Raw genomic sequence first — 8558 nt, 5'->3', positions numbered from 1 at the left:
CATGTTTATGAATTCCTCTCGTGTATTGGTCCTTAAATTGAACAAAAACTCCTAACATTGTGTCTTTATAGCCTATCTTTGCTTCCTTTTTACTCTTCAAGGCATTCACAACCTATATGCATAAAAGAACACCAAATACACAATATGAGACATAACCCATGGTAAAAATGATGGCCAATGCATGTAAAACATATATAAAAATATGTCTACTCAAGCACTTATCACGCACATCAATCATTAGTCCAAGCTAAAAGAATCTTTCAAGAATGAACAAAGCCATCATAGGTAACACTAGCATGTAGCAAATGATCCTAATACATGAAATACACCCATCCCCACACTTAGTGTTGTACATTGCCCTCAATGTACACTAATCATGATATGCATGCTAGATGAAGCAATGAAAATATTGGAGGAGGGTGAAAATGAACTCCCCGGTTCAACTTGTACTCGTCATGAGGTATGAATCGACAAAAGGTGTCGTGAGCAATACATGTCGGGTCCGACCTCCATTGAGAACTAGGGAAGCTCACCAAATTCCCTCAATGCCCTGCGAGGAAAAAAGGGGACATCATCATTGCACAAAAACTTACAAAGGATAGATGGGGAGTAATCATGCAAAAACTAAAACAAAATACAAAGGGAACATAAAAACTAGAAAATAAAATCAAAACAATAAAATAAATTGTCCATGCTCATCCTTGTCCTTAGAATTAGGTCTCTCATCACAACATGACATCTTGTTCCATGTGGCCACCCGTGTGGTGTAAATATCATTTAATGGTTGCTTGTTAATTTCTTCATCCCCAAAATTCCTAAAAACCATGAAAAACCCAATCAAGCATAGAGGAATCTAATATGATTCAAAATGTAGTGTAAGAGATGAAGAAATAATGAAAAATATGATGTATTGTACCCTATACGGCCGTATGGGGGCCGTATGGGTACTATTCATTTTGACAGAACCTCCCCAAAAACATGGAAATCAAAAACTTTTTTACATAAATTCAAGGGAGACTTCATCCATAACAATCACACCATCCAAACCAAGCAAAATGCTAAAGAAATTCCACAAAAGCTCCAAGAATTCCCAAGAAATGAGAAAGATAAAACTAGGGCATAGAAAAAGCATACCGACAAAATCTTGAGAAAACAAGCTTTAAACTCGAGGAAAACTACTAGGTCAACGTCTCAAATGGATGAGGAGAAGATTTAGGAGAAAAATGAGGAGATTTTGCCAAGAAATCAGTGAGAAAGAAGAGAAAAAGTCGGTGGAAAAAGAGAGAAAAGAAGAGAATGGAAGAAAGAAAAGAGAGAGAAGAGAGATGAGGGTTAAATGGGGAAGAATCGGGCCATATGGCCCCCGTATGGGGGCCGTATGGCCTGAGAAGGCTTCTCGGTCATTCTGGATGGCATCCCAGATGGCCCAGTATGGGGGGCCATATGGGGGGCCCTCTGAGATGGCACAGAGCCTCGGAATTGCTCTGTGTTCATCTCAGACGAACTCCATACGGCCCAGTAAGGCCGTATACCTTTTAAACTCACTCAAAACTTTGAAAACCTACCCCAAATGATGTAAAAATGGTATGGCAAGGTCGAAGGCTTCTCTAAAAATGAATGAAATGAATAAAACGATGATCTAGAGCATGAATGAATACCTAAACATGAGTTTCTCAAGAAGTTGCACACATACACCACAATTAAAACGATGAGAGCAATGTGCCAAGTGTGTAAGCATGAACTTATTCAAAATTAAAACAAGTCTAACAAATACAAGAATTAAAATGAACTGAGACCTAAAATACGAAAAATGTAAGAAAACACCACCGAACACTTGGGTTGCCTCCCAAGAAGCGCTTGTTTAATGTCACGAGCCTGACGTTCCTCATTCCTTACCTCATGGGGGTTCAAAGAGTTTGATGCCACCCCCGGTTTCCTTTGTAGCATTGTTTCTTCCCGGTAAATTCAGTGACAACATTGATAAGACCTCAAATTGCTCATGAGTAGAGAGGGGTGAAAAATTTACCTTTCCTCCATGAGATGTGGGGCGATGAGGCTTGTTACCTTTCTTCTTTCTCCCATGAATTTCCCTCCACATCTTCTTCACAAATGACTCTTTTTTCTCTTTTCCCTTAGCATTAGTGCAGGGCACCCTCTCTTTTGGTTGCTTCAAGTTATGAATTTGAGGATGGTGGTGAGGTTCTCCTTGTTCTTCATTCTCCAACTCCCCCAAATACTCATCCAAAGGGTTTATAGAGAGCACCTCCTGCACACAATCAGAAATCAATCTATTAGTTTCATCAATGAAGTAAAGTTTGTCATCATGATCTAAAGAGTGTTTCATGGCAGCCGGCAAAGCGTACACCACTTCTTCTTCTCCGACTCTTAACGTTAGCTTTCCTCTTTTCAAGTTAATTAAGGCACTTGATGTGCTGAGGAATGATTGGCCAAGAATCAGTGGTATCTCCACATCTTCATCTATGTCCATGATGACAAAATCCACGGGAAAAACAAATTTGTCCACTCGGACAATTACATCTTCAACAATCCCATGAGGTTTTCTTGTTGAACGATCCGCCAATTGTAAGGTCATCCTCGTGGGCATCAACTCATCCAAGCCAAGTTTCAAAGTACATGGTGTAGGGCATGACATTTATGCTAGCCCCCGAATCCGCTAGAGCATTTTCTTGGACTCCACCTTCAAGCATGCACGGGATAATGAAGCTTCCCGGATCTTTCAACTTTTGTGGGAGCTTCTTTTCTAGAATAGCGGAGCAATTCCCCATAAGTGCAACTGTGCCCTCTTCCTCCAACTTCCTCTTGTTCGTGAGGAGCTCTTTTAAAAACTTGGCATATTTCGGCATTTGAGTCAATGCTTCAACTATCGGGATGTTCAAATGGAGTTATTTAAAGATGTTTATGAATTTTTTGAAGTGAACATCCTCCTTATCATGCTTCAATCTGGTTGGATAAGGGATTGGAGGTTTATACTCGGATGATTTTGTTGATCCTTGTTGTTGGAACTTGGCATTTTTTCCCCGATTTTTGTCTTCACTATTTTCTTCAACTATCTTGGGGTTTTCCCCGCAGGCTACTCCACATATCTTGACACTTGCGTCAACCTTGACCCTTGTCTCCACCTGCCTCCCGCTTCTAAGAGCAATAGCCTTTAAGTCTTCCCTTGGATTGTCTTCTGTGTTCCTTGGAAGATAACCTAGAGGGCGTTCAGAGTATGCTTTTGTGAGTTCCCCCACTCGATGCTCAAGAGATTTCACAGAAGCTTGGAGGTATCTCAAAACAGAACCTATCTCACTGAATTGTTCGGCGTGTTGAGTGAGTTGAGCATTTACCTTGCCAAATTGTTCATCCATGCTACTAGTTAGACTATTGAACCTGTCATTGGTACTGAGCATGAACTTAGCAAGGACCTCTTCAGTAGAAAACTTCCTCTCCAAGGCCGGTTGTTGGAATTGAGATCCTTGAGATGGTGTACCTCTTTGTTGTTGTTGGCCTTGGTTCCATGAAAAATTTGGGTGGTTCTTCCACCCTGGATTGTAAGTTGAGATATACGGGTTCCCTTGGTTTCGTTACCCTTCAATGTAGTCAACATTTTCAATGGATGCAACTGAGGAGCTAGCAATTGGACATTGGGCTGCATCATGCCCACCACCACAAGTGCTACAATTCATCACTGATTCTGACCTCGAACTACTGCCCATAAGAAGATCAAGCTTTCGAGTCAACACATCAACCTTCGCGGCCAAGGCATCATTGCTACTAACTTCATAAAGTCCAGCAGTCTTTTGTGTAGATCCTCTTGAGGCCTAATGTGATTCATTGCTTGCCATAGACTCAAGTAATTGCTCAGCCTCATTGGGATACTTGTTGCTAAGGGAACCACCCACTGCGGCATCAATGAGTTGGCGAGTAGCATAATTCAGCCCATTGTAAATGATTTGTACTCGCATCCATGAGGCAAAACCATGGTGGGGGCACCTTCTAAGGAGATCCTTGAATCTCTCATAGGCTTCAAACAATGTTTCGGATTCCCCTTGTTTAAAGGCTGAAATTTCTTGCCTCAACTTCGCCGCTTTGCTTGGCGAAAAGTATCTCCCAAGGAACTTCTCAACCATATCCTTCCATGTTTTAATAGACCCCGGAGACAATGATGTAAGCCAATGATAAGCTCCGTCTCTCAAACTGAATGGAAATAGTCTCAAACGGATCGTATCGTCGGACACCCCATTAATCTTGAATGTAGAGCAAATTTGGAGGGACCAGGAAAGGTGGTCATGTGCATCTTCATTTGCTAGACCATTGAATTGAACCGAGTTCTGACCATGCCAATTGTACTCGCTTTAATTTGAAAGTTGTTGGATGCCACGGTCAGTGCTTGAACACTAAACTCATCTCCGGTGAATTGGGGTCTTTCATATTCGCATAGAGTGCGTTGCTCTTTGGCCATGATTGAAGACTCTCTATCCTCAATTTCAATATTCTGCGTACCCGATCCTTCACCAACCTCTCTCAATCTCTGATGCAAAGTTCTTTAAATTTCACTATCCGATGTAATCAATGTTGACGGATTTGAGCGTATCATGCATAGTACCTTGCAAAACCGAGAAAGATGATAGAAAGTTGAGATTAAAGGAAAGGAAAAATAACAATAAAAAATGAGTAAAGGATGAAATGGCTAGAGTAATAATCTAAAAGTTTCATAGAATTCCATAAAGTCCCCGGCAACGTCACCAAAAATTGATTGATTCCCCACAAGTGTACGAGATCGCCAAGTAATACCTCGTGTGAAGACACGAGGATCGTATTCCACAGGGCGAAGGATCTCCTATTACTCCTTCTCGAGCTATTATCTAGCCTAAGATCTCAAATGATGGATTTTTACTCTACTAAAAGCAATTAAAACTAAAACAAGGTTATGAACAAATTAGAGAGCACAAGCAATGAGCAACCAAGAAATTCAATATAACGCAAAGGCCTATGGATGTGGATCCCCTTGAGGGGTTATCATGCAACATGGATGATGATCTAAAGATGCAAGGCTAAAATGGAACATGAGATTCCAAGATTAGAACAACCCTAATTTCTCGGCGATTGAACCCTAATCCCATACGAACATAGATAGGAATTTCTTCCAAATCCACATTCCTACGATTACATTAAGTACGAGGAAATCTCACTTAGGAATAAACCTACTCTTCTTTGGATTAAACTTACATGGAGGGCTACCAAACACCCAATTTCTCGGCGTGATGATACAAGTATCCCCTTCTAATCCATTCATGATCTAATACAAGCGAGCAAGTCACATCTACATGCATCACTCATAAAAGAGCTACGGATTTCTCCTTAGTGTAGCACTTAGCATGAAAACAATGGATTAGATCTCAAAATTACCTAAGCATAGAATTAGAAAGTTATCATCCAACATACATGATAAAACACCCCAAGGATGACCAACACCCGGTGGCCTTGGGGGTCTAGTGTGTCATCATCGCACAACAAGCAATACAAACAAGCAAAACATGGAACAAACGCATAAATGGCACTTCCTAGATTAAATGGTGAAGGAGGAGGTGAAGAATATGCCGAATGACGCTTTCCCCACCAAAGGAATGCCAAATGATGCTTCCACTAGCCGCGGGTCTCCTTCCTTCAAATCGTGGTAGATCTCCTCTTGAATGATGTTGCCTTCTTGCCTTGAGAGTCTTGGACCTTGTGCTTGGATGATCTTCTAGCTTCCTTGCCCTTCTTCTCCTCTCCAAGATCGTCCAAAAGCCTCTCAAGTGTCTCCCCAAAATCGGCCAAGAAAAGGTCTAGCAAAAAAAGTCCTTGTTCTGCCCTAAAAGTTGATATTTATACCCCCCTCCCCCCCGAGGCATACGGGTCATATGGGGGTCGTATGGGGGTCATATAGCACTCAAAAACCCTAGATTCACGATCCATACGGGGTGCATAAGGCCTCCATACTGGGTAGTATGGAAATCTGGGCAGGCACTCCAAATCATTCCGCTGCTACAGTGCATACAGTCCCTATACTGGGTAGTATGGGGGTAGTATGAAATTCCTGTTTTCTTCTCTTTTCGCCCAAATGATATCTTTTTGTTCTCCATGGCTTCCTTATGCCGTACAAAGTAAATAGTAGACGATTAAGTGCAAAACGGGCATTAAACCTCACAAAATACATGCAAAGTGAATACGATATATACCTGAAAACATCTACATTTAGACACTTGTCAATGGTCAATAAGCATAATAAAAATATCCTGTCTCACCCCTTATATGTCTGTGCCGTGTAAGTGAATCTTCTATCGCATTTGCTCTGATCTGGTCTAGCCTAAGGACTTCAATCAGTACAGCTCTAGATACTAATCACTCCACTTACAAAGAATACTAAGTCTTAAACTACTAAGTGCTACTTCAATGGCCAAGTAAGATCCTTCTAATTCTATAGCTCGAAACTAAATCCACCTTCATCTCAAAACCTTTGGTAGGTACTCAAAAAGATCACTAGGGTTTTTATTTTCATTTCATCATTCATTTCTTTTTTTTTCGAGTCCGACTAACGTAAACTGCACTAACATCATTTTGAAATCTTTCTAGAGAGTGCACATGCTGGTTAGGCACAAGAGGCACCCAACTACTCGATTACAGTCTATATCAACGCATTCATGCTTCAGTAGAAGAGGAATACTGACATAGACTCATTTTTTTTATTCATTTTATTTCATTTTTTTTTCACATTCACCCTAGATCACATCTTCAAAATACTCTACATGACACAAAACTACGATTAGCTCAACAAGACTTAGAAGTTCTTAAGAGTCCATTGAAGGATAGAACTTAGTGTTCTAAGGCCAAGTGATTAAAGTAGTGTGTTACGCATACAAGAGAGTTAGAGTAATCACATTGGCCATTCCCATGGCATCGACAAAAAATTCAGTGCACATGACAATACTATGGGTAAAACAGGATTCAATAAAGCATAAAAACAAGTAACTCACATCAATCATTAATCCAAGCTAAAAGAATCTTACAAGAATGAACAAAGCCATCATAGGTAACACTAGCATGTAACAAATGGTACCAATACATGAAATACACCCATCCCCACACTTAGTGTTGTGCATTGCCCTCAATGTACATTAATCATGAAAAACATGGCAAATCGATAATGAAAATAAAAGAGGAGGGTGAAAATGTACTTTCCCGGTTACTCTTGTGCTTGTGGAGAGGTATGGCCCAACAAAAGGTATGGTGAGCTATACATGTCGGGTCCGGCTTCCACCAAATGGAAGGAGGGCATACCAAGTTCCGTTAATGCTCTGCAAAGCATAAAGGGGGCATCATCATTCCACAAAAACTTACAAAGGAGAGATGGGGAGTAATCATGTCAAAACTAAAACAAAATACAAAGAGAACACAAAAACTATAAAATAAAGTCTAAACAATAAATTAAAGTCTCCATGCTCATCCTTGTCATTAGAATTAGGCCTCTCATCACAACATGACATCTTGTTCCATGTGGTCACCTGTGTGGTGCAAATATCACTCCATGGTTGATTGTCAATTTCTTCATCCACAACATTCATAAGAAACATGAAAAACCCAATCAAGCATAGAGGAATCCAATATAATTCAAAATGTAGTGTATGGGATGAAGAAACAATTAAAAATATGATGTATCGTGTCCATACGGCCGTATGGGGGCCATATGGGAAATGTTCATTTCGAAAGAACCTCCTAAAAAACATGAAAATCAAAAAATGTTTTACATAAATTTAAGGGAAACTTCATCCATAACAATCACACCATCCAAACCAAGAAAAATGCTAAAGAAATTCCACACAAAAGCTCCAAGAATGCCCAAAAAATGAAAAAGATAAAACCAGGGCATTGAAAAAGCATATCGATGAAATCTTGAGAAAACTAGCGTTAAACTCAAGGAAAACTACTAGATCGATGTCTCAAAGGGGATGAGGAGAAGATTTAGGAAAAAAATGAGGAGATTTGGCGAAGAAATGAGTGAGAAAGAAGAGAGAAAGTCAGTGGAAAAAGAGAGAAAAGAAGAGAATGGAAGAAAGAGAAGAGAGAAAAGATGGTTTAAAAAGGACTAGCCAGCCCCATACTACCCCCCATACGGCCTCGTATAGGGGGCCGTATGGGCCGAGAGAGACTCTCTCGGCCGAGCCTCCGAAGCCATCTCAGACGGCCCCGTTTGGGAGCCGTTTAGGGGCCCGTCTGAGATGGCACAGAGCCTCTTGTTTGCTCTGTGTTCATTTCAAACGACCCCCATACGCCCCAGTATGGCCGTAGGACTTTTCAACTCACTCAAAACTCCAAAAACCTGCTTTAAATGATGTTACAATGGTATGGCAAGGTCGAAGACTTCTCCATAAACGAATGAAATGAATAAAACGACGATCTAGCACATGAATTAACACCTAAACATGAGTTTCTCAAGAAGTTGCACAAACACACCACAATTAGAATGATGAGAGCAATGTGCCAAGTGTGTGAGCATGAACTTATTCAAAAATAAA

General features: G+C 40.6%; 1 non-coding gene across 1 annotated transcript; it reads left to right on the top strand.

Moving 5' to 3' along the window:
* Positions 1-3978: 3978 nt before the first annotated feature.
* On the top strand, positions 3979-4085 carry LOC120266148. The gene has a single exon (XR_005537991.1). It is a non-coding gene; the product is annotated as a small nucleolar RNA R71 (small nucleolar RNA).
* Positions 4086-8558: the final 4473 nt, after the last annotated feature.

This window comes from Dioscorea cayenensis, chromosome 7 (assembly GCF_009730915.1).
Source record: "Dioscorea cayenensis subsp. rotundata cultivar TDr96_F1 chromosome 7, TDr96_F1_v2_PseudoChromosome.rev07_lg8_w22 25.fasta, whole genome shotgun sequence".
NCBI lineage: Eukaryota > Viridiplantae > Streptophyta > Magnoliopsida > Dioscoreales > Dioscoreaceae > Dioscorea > Dioscorea cayenensis.
Note: the sequence above shows the minus strand (reverse complement) of the source record. Positions and strands in the feature narration are given on the sequence as shown.